General features: G+C 37.5%; 1 non-coding gene across 1 annotated transcript; it reads left to right on the top strand.

The window, feature by feature from the left end:
• The first annotated feature begins 6858 nt into the window (after nt 1-6858).
• Nucleotides 6859-6990, top strand: LOC126005121 (small nucleolar RNA SNORA51). Its single transcript, XR_007494297.1, has one exon. It is a non-coding gene; the product is annotated as a small nucleolar RNA SNORA51 (small nucleolar RNA).
• Nucleotides 6991-8953: the final 1963 nt, after the last annotated feature.

The following is an 8953-nucleotide window of genomic DNA, read 5'->3' as shown; positions in this document are numbered from 1 at the left end:
TCTGATAATTCCAGGAGACCCAGCATCACAGTTTTTCACAGTCAGAAGTTATTTGACCAACAGGATTTCAATTTAGATTGTCTTTGATTAAGTTCCAGGACTCAGGGCCGGAGAGATAGCACAGTTGTAGGACATTTGCCTTGCATGCAGCTGATCCAGAACAGAAGGTGGTTAGAGTCTCAGCATCCCATATGATCCCCTGAGGCTGCCAGGAGTGATATCTGAACATAGAGCCAGGAGTGGCCCCTGAGCACTGCCAGGTGTGATCCAAAAACAAACAAACAAACAAACAAAAACAAACAAAAAGTTCCAGGACTCACTTTTAGAACTCAGTAGTATAGCCAGTACATCATGACCCTTGTTTTCTTCCCATTCCAGAATGCACATTTGTAACACAGTAAGTTTCAGAATACTCACATTTATTAATTAAAGTGATGTATTATTATGGCAAAAAAAGGTAAAACCACTAGAAGCGCCTCTCCCAAGAAAAAATAACTAACCAAAAGCAGCATCCCTGGGACTAGTGCAGTGATTGGCAATCTCTTTGATGTTTGTGAAGGATGCAGGGATTATGGTTCTCACCATATATACTGAACTCATTTATTTGAGTTTTACGAGAAGCAGATGGATCTTGAAGAATGACAGCAAATTGTTAATCTTAACCAGGTGGTGGCGGTTCCAATTGCAGCTGCTGTACCAGTTGTGGCTTCATTGCTTGAACAAATTAACTCATTCCCCTGGTACCTGGTATTCAGCTATTTATTTGACAATTATTTTTCTCCATATATTTTCATGTGGACCACCAGAAGCAGTTTAGGTTCAGCTGGCAAGAAGAGAAATGCACTTCAATTGTCTTTCCTCGGGAGTAAAGCAATATCCCAGCACTATATCTTAATTTAGTTTGATTGCCTCCTCTTTCTAAAAAATTTACATGCTCTATTATATGACATCCTTTTTGGATATTGGACATATTAAGTAAAAAGTAGCAACTACTCTAGATTTACTGATAAGACATTTGTCAGGGATGAAAAGTAATCCTGATAAAAAGTAAATGACTGACCTGAGCCAGGGTACAATCATCTCACATGTGGCTAATTTGGTTCAATCTCTGGCACTGCATATGGTTCCCCAGGAATCTTAGGGAGCAGTCCAAGAGGCCCCTGATCACTGCCAAGGGGGACCAGGTAATCCCTTGGTACTTCAGGATCCAGAAACACTGTGTCCTCTAACTAACTGTCACACTAAACTGATAGTCTGTTGACAAAAAAAATTACCAGAAAGGGCCCTAGGCTTCCTGAGCCTAGTAGGAAGCCTCCCAAAATTTAGGATCATCTATCCCAGTGAAACTTCTAATGGTTCAATGAACAAGTGCAAACTAAAATAGCAATTTTTTTTTTTTTGGTTTTGGGTCACAACCACTGCTCTCAGGGGTTACTCAGAAATTGCTCCTGGCAAGCTTGGGGGACCATATGGGATGCTGGGATTCAAACCACCATCCTTCTGCATGCAAAGCAAATGCCCTACTTCCATGCTATCTCTCTGGCCCCTAAAATTGCATTTCTAAGGCGAAGGATGCATTATTGCATCTGGTCCATTATTTGAAAATAAAAAAGGCTTGATCCTTAGTAGATCACTTTGGATCTTGGCAGCATTATATTTCTCATTTGTGTGTCTATTCTAGACCCATTAACAAAGTGACATAAAAACCTGTTGGTTTTGGGTAATATTAAGAACAAAAAGAGATCCTACAATGAATTCTATGAACATTTGATCCAGTAGATTCAATGGCACTTGTAGTGCCATTGACAGATTAGGAAACATTTGAAATTATTACCAGATCCTTAAAAGGTGAGTTACAGTGCAGAGTGAGTTCCTAAAAAGTGAGTCACAGGGGCCAACCCAGTTTGGATTCCCAACACCACATATGGTCCACAGGTACCAAGAAAGGTGATCCCTGAATAGTAGAAGTAGGAAAAAGCCCTGAGCAATGCCAATGTGGCTATGCAAAATGGAAGTACAACACCTCTATTTTTGGTCTGGTTGTATATTAAATATATATACATGGAAGAGAAACAAGACCTTCTATGAACAAAACATGTGCTCAGCCCATTGAACAATCTCTCTGGCCTCTGTATAATAAAATTTAAGTCATGTTAATTTTATTTCATAGTTTTTTGGGAGGCACACCTGGTGGTGCTCAGGAGTTTCTCCTGGCTCTGCACTTAGGGGTCATTCCTGGTGGTGCTTGGGAGACCATATGAAACTCTGGGGATGGAACCCTGGTCAGCTACAAGTAAGGCAAATGCCCTACCCACTATACTAGTGCATGGCTCCTTACTTCATAGTTTTAAAATACTATCCAAAGATTTTAATTTTCTTCTGTAAAAAAGGTTAAAGCATTTCAATTATATTCAAGATACTTAACAACATGTAAGGTAGAAATATGACCTTGGTCTTATATTTATTTGTAGGTTACATCTGATTTGAAAAAATATGTGACTATTAAGTTATCAAATAGTAGACTGACATGATTAATTTTATGTATCCACTTAGCCAGTTCTTGATACCATTTGTGGACTAACACTAGTTTAGAAGATACTATGAAGGTTTTTATTTTGGATATTATTTACATTGATTTTTGAGTTAAGTAAATTACTCTCCATAATGAGAGTGTACTTAATCCAATAAATAGAAGACTTTGGAAGTAAATCCTAAAGTCCTCTGAGGAAGAAGAGATTCTATTTTCTATTTTTGGGGGGAGGGGAGTGGGAACATACCCAACTGCGTTCAGAGGTTGCTCTTGGCTCTGAGCTCAGAAATCACTCCTGACTCGGGGGGGGGGGGGGGTCATATAGAATGCTGGGAATTGAACCCAAGACCATCCTGGGTTGGCCCGTGCAAGAAGATCCTACCATTTTTGTTTCTCTAGAGATCTTTGAGTTGTATAATCACTGGGGAAAATACAAATTAAACCCACAAAAATCAAATGTAGATATATTGAACACCCATTAGGCTGAAAATGAGCTGGGCCTATTGCTCAACAGTTGAGCACTTGAATAGCAGGTATAAAGCCCGAGATTCAATCCCTGGCACCAAATAAATAAATAAATAAATAAATAAATTTAAATATATATAACAATTTATTCAATTATATTATGTGGGGTTGGTCTACCTATTATCTATTCAGACATATTTTCATGTGACTCTTCTCTACATAATTCTATCTGTGGAAACACCCCTAATATAACCTGACTACTCTATTTTCTTCAGACCAAGGACCTGTATTGCTCAGTTTTAAAGCATTTTCCTTGCAAATCTGAGTCCTGGGTTCAATTCCCTACCACCACATAGTAAAACCCTTTACCATGTTCCAGTCTACTCTCTTTCTAGCTCCCAGAATGCTGGTTTCTTTTTAATTATTGTTTCATATTGGTATGCCATTAATATCTTAACTAGATTGGATAGTTGTTATGTATTACTTAATAAAAATTATATTTGACTATAAAGGCCAACATTCATAATTATTAAACAATGAATTACTAAGTTACTGATGAAAGTATCTAACTCTCCTATTTACTTCATTTCAGAGAAAAAGTTGAACCAATCTTAATAAATAAAGGAAAGCCCTAAAGGTAACTTTGACATGGTTGTGTCAATATTAATTGGCATTTATTAAATACTTTTAGAATCTAATAACATTCAGATTTTTAAGTTATAAGCAAATGTTCCTGAATTCTTAGAAGTGGAAACCAAATTGATAAAAAAAACTGATTTTGTTCAGAATGGTGATGCCTCCCAGATAACAAATGCTTCAGGCAGGTAAATAGGTTGCCAGACAAAATTAACTTCCTCCTATTCTTTCCTTTACCTCAAGACTTTAATTCAAGACACAGGAAACAATAGAATCCAACTGAGAATTTTGCTTCCTGGGATGCTCTATGTCAGTGTTTTTCAACTTTTTTGTGCAAAGGCACACTTGTATTATGAAAAAAAAAATCACGAGGCGCACCATCATTAGAAAATGTTAAAGAAAATTAACTCTGTGTCTATATTGATGATATGTACAGTAATTCTCTTGAATAGGAATCAAATAAACACAAAGAAATTATTTTATAATTACTTTATTATGAGATAAATCGTTATAATCTAATGGTTGGTCTATTTGTGAGCTGAAGCTGCATGTTATGGATGAAATTGGAATTTTTCCCACAGCACACCAGACAATATCTAGTGTGCTGCAGCACAGTGGTTGAAAAATGCTGCTCTATGCTAATAGTTTTCAAACTTTACTCAAGAAATGGTAGGAACAAAAGTGTTTAAAAAGAGTCCTGCCATCTGTTTCTGCAACTTGTTAATCAGAAATGTGTACTTCTCTTAATGAGAGCAAAAAAGAGAATTTGATCACCTGGTCCTCACATTTACTCTAGTGTCACATTTATTCTGATTTATGAAATATTCTTGTCCCACAGCATGATCTGTGTAATGATTCAAGTTTCATTCTAGTGCCTTAATTTTTCATCTACTAGTTTATTGACCTTTTTTCTTTTAAATGTACTAGCACATTCTCTTTCGAAATACAAATATGCTTCTTATGTGAGTGAAATGATGCAAAAATAAGAGACCCCTGGAAAAATTATTACTTATTCTCTTCTTTTATTTCAAAATTTGTGGAGGATATTCATTGAAGTTGATAAATATGGAACTAACTTAGAGTTTAATTAACTGCTTCTGTCAGTCACTATTTGCTACAGTCATTCTCTTCTGCTTCCTGCAAAGAGAACCTTCATATTATTCAACCTATTTAGTGAGCAGCAATGTGCTTAGAACAGGTTAGCCTCTCCCCTATCCTAAGGAATAAATCATGTTTTATCAACAGTATCAGTTCATTTTAGTATGATTCAATAGTTTCATTGCTTGCTTCTCTATTTATTTGTAATATAGAAAAGTATATTTACAACAATAAAGACATTTCGTCAAGCAATGTGCTCATATTTACTCAGGTGAAAACTACCAGCATCAGGCTTATACTTACAACAAGTAAGGTGTTTGTCTTGCACACAACTCACTCAGATTCAATCTGTAGCATCCCATTTTGCCTCCCACCTCAGCATGGCCAAGAGTAATTCCTGAATGTAGAATCTGGCTTAATCTCCAGAGCAGGATATGGCCCCAAAACAAACAACAGAAAAAAAACCAAAACAAAATGCATCTCAAAAGTCTACCTCATGGCCTGTTCCTTGAATTGACTTTCCCCACAACAATCAGGATTTGACTTGACTTGTGTCTCATAGATGGTGCCTGCCATTTATATATATATATATCCCTCCTGGCTTGGGGGACCATATGGGATGCTGGGGGATCGAACTGCAGTCTGTCCTAGGCTAGTGCTGGCAAGGCAGACGCCTTACCGCTCTGCATCACTACTCCAGCCCCTATTCTGTTGTTTCTAATTTTACTGTTGAACAATATATTTGGGAGAGTCACACATGTTCTAATATATAGCAGCTGGGTTGTTGTTTTTTTTTTTTGGTGTTGGATGATATTCTGTTGTAAAAATGTGATCCCTTTTATGAGTAATGCCATATTACCCACAGAAATTTATTTGAGGCTACTACAAGTAATATCAGATAAATATTCTTGATAATGGCTTTTTCATGTATTATACTTGTACATTTTTATTGAGCATATGCTTAAGTAACTTATAACTGTATGATTCTCTTCAGTTTGCCAGAATGTTTGTACCAACTTACATTCCTGATATCACGATGTAAAACCAGCAGTTATACCACATGCTTACACTTGTTACTGTCAGAATTATTTATTTCCTTTTTATTGTTTATTGTTCTGGTGATGTTCCTCCAGCTTTGGAACACAGTGCCAGTTTCATGTGAGATATGCTTCTGAATCCCTGTACTATTTCTCCAGCTCAGTAAAGGCTTTTTTAGCTTAATCGTTTGAGATTAAGTCACCTACCAAATGAATCTAAATAACTTCCATGCGCATTACCAGATCAGGACCTTTATTGTATACTATCATGCTCTCCCTTCATCATCTTCTGTCTTGAGATTTTTTTTCAGTTATCCTGATATCAGTTTACTACTGAAATTCTTAATTCAATTCTCTAATATTTGGGGGGCAGAGTTATACCCACACTCCCTAGCCTTCAATAGCAGAAGCAAAAGGCTTACTGTTCACATTTCTCCATTACTAGCACTTCCTGGAGATGAGAATATTTCCTCCTGGGACAGGTCCTCTGCCATAAGTCACTGTTTACCTCTTCCATATATGTTTCAGTCCAGACATTGAACTGCTTACTTTGATCCATTTTTATCAGGTTTTATACGACCCTAGTTCTACTCTCTGTTCCCTATCTGACTTCCTAAGGAATATCTTCCAACTCCTCATACTCAGTCAATTCAAATATAGTTTTTTAGAAACATACTTTTGGCAGAGAGTAGTTTCATAGGTACTCCTGGAATCCATTTCCTTCTTTTCTCTTTAATCGGTGCATGGTTACCCCTCCACATTTACATTTCCTTGTGTTCTATAGCTTGGCAGTACCAAGGGTTAAGTCCTCACCAAAATAATATGAGTGGACTGGTGCAACCCATACATCTATTTCCAAGGAAATAATTGTCTTCTGCTACTTTCTTTTGTCTTTTGTTCTGATAATGTATGTGACGCTGTGAGATAGGTTTTTTTACCATCTAGATAAATTATTGAATACCAATGTCCAATAAAAAATGTAAGACACACTGTAATTAAAATTTTAACTTAAAATTAAAACTTGATGGGGATGTTGCACTGGTGAAGGTTATATATAAAATCAAAAAAAAAAAAAGAGAAAAGAAAAGAAAAGGCCTCCCAATGCTTACCACAGGCTGTGTTCTTTACACTGACTGTATAGAAAGAGGCGGTACAGTAAATGCTCCCCATATACACCTCAAACCAGGCCCTTTGCCTGGTCTGTATTGTGAATGGGGGACAAAAAAAATTTTTTTGTTTGTTTTTTTGGGCCACACCCGTTTGATGCTCAGGGGTTACTCCTGGTTAAGCACTCAGAAATTGTCCCTGGCTTGGGGGGACCATATGGGACGCTGGGGGATTGAACCACTGTCCTTCCTTGGCCAGCGCTTGCAAAGCAGACACCTTACCTCTAGCGCCACCTTGCTGGCCCCACAAAAATATATATATAACTTAAAACATTTTATAGAGGAGCTGGAGAGATAGTACAGCAGCTTGCATATGGCCAGTCTGAATTAGATCTTTAGCAACCTATCATGTGACCACCATCAGGAGTGATCCCTGACCACAAAGCCATGAGTCAGACCAGGCACCACCAGGCAATACCAAAAACACAAAATTTAAAAAATAAAAATTAAAGAGTTGCCAGAGGATTAGGGTGTTTGTCATATAAAACGCTGAGTCTGGGTTGATCCTTGGCACATTATATGGTTCCCCAAGCACTGCCAGAAGTAAGACCTGACATAGCACAGAGGCAGAAACCTCTGAACACTGCTGAGTATGGCCCACAAACCCCAAAAATAAGAGATTAAAAGATAATGGAAATTACATTTAATAAAATTTTATTTTGGCCGAAACATTTAAATATGACATATAACCAATATAAAGCTATGATGAGATATTAGCATTTAAGGACTTTGGGAAGTCACTATATTAGCATACAACAGGAAATGGGGGTGGGGCTCACCTGTAGTGGCAGGGACCATGTAGAGCCAGCCTTTGAAACAGGGTCTGCTGCAGACAAATGCCTTACCATCTGTTCTGCTCCAGCCCCAAAAGGAAAATGTTTAGAAGAGACAAAGTTGGACATTGTAGTGTGCTCCACAACAAAGAATTTTTAAATCATTTTCCATTTTTTAAGTCACTATGTCATGTTTTAATTTTTTTGTTTTTATTTTTGGTTTTTGGGTCACACCCGGCAGTGCTCAGGGGTTACTCTTGGCTCTGCGCTCAGAAATTGCTCCTGGCAGGCTCAGGGGACCATATGGGATGACGGGATTCTAACCACCGTCCTTCTGCATGGAAGGCAAACGCCTTACCTCCATGCTATCTCTCCAGTTCCATGTTTTAATGTTTTATGCTTTCACCCCACTTTGAATATTTTTCCTTTGATTTTAACTGTTTTCTTTGTTCCAAGAAGAAATAGTTATCAATGGGAACTGTAGCTTTTTGTGAGACAGCAAGAGATAGACTTTTTAACTGATATTTAAATAAACATTTTAACACCATGTGCCAAAAGAGTAATATTGTACCTTTGAACCAGTCATTTTCTGGGTTTGAATTAAATCTGAAGTCATTCTTTCTCTCTCTTTCAATGCTCATCAGATTAATTCTGAAAAAAAGAAAAGCCCCACTAATATTTGCTATTATTATTAAATACATAATTTCAAGTACTTTATTTAAGCATAATAAAATTATATACATTTTATAAATAATAACAGGTTACTTTTAATACTATTTCCAATTCAACAAATGAATGATCATTCCATTTCAACAAATGAATGAACTATTAATGTCACCGATTCCTCAAAATATAATTAAAGCTACTGTAAAACTCAGGCTTTAAGTATATTTTGTTGTTGTTTTTGGGTCACACCCGAGGCACTCAAGGGCCACTTCTGGTTCAGAGTTCAGAAATCCCTCCTGGCAGGCTCGGGGATCACATGAGCTGTTGGGATTTGAACCACCTTCTGTTCTGAATTGGCTGTGTGCAAGGCAGTTGCCCTACCGCTGTGCTATTTCTCCGGCCCCAAACTTCATTTTTTGTTGTCGTCGTCGTTGTTGTTGTTTTGTTTTGGGGCCACACCCGGCAGCGCTCAGGGATTACTCTTGGCTCTCTGCTTGAAATCACTTCTGGCAGGCATCGGGGACCATAAGGGATGCTGGGATTTGAACCACCATTAATTGGTCCTGGGGTGGCCACTTGCAA

The sequence above is a fragment of the Suncus etruscus genome, chromosome 3 (assembly GCF_024139225.1).
Source record: "Suncus etruscus isolate mSunEtr1 chromosome 3, mSunEtr1.pri.cur, whole genome shotgun sequence".
Taxonomy (NCBI): domain Eukaryota; kingdom Metazoa; phylum Chordata; class Mammalia; order Eulipotyphla; family Soricidae; genus Suncus; species Suncus etruscus.
Note: the sequence above shows the minus strand (reverse complement) of the source record. Positions and strands in the feature narration are given on the sequence as shown.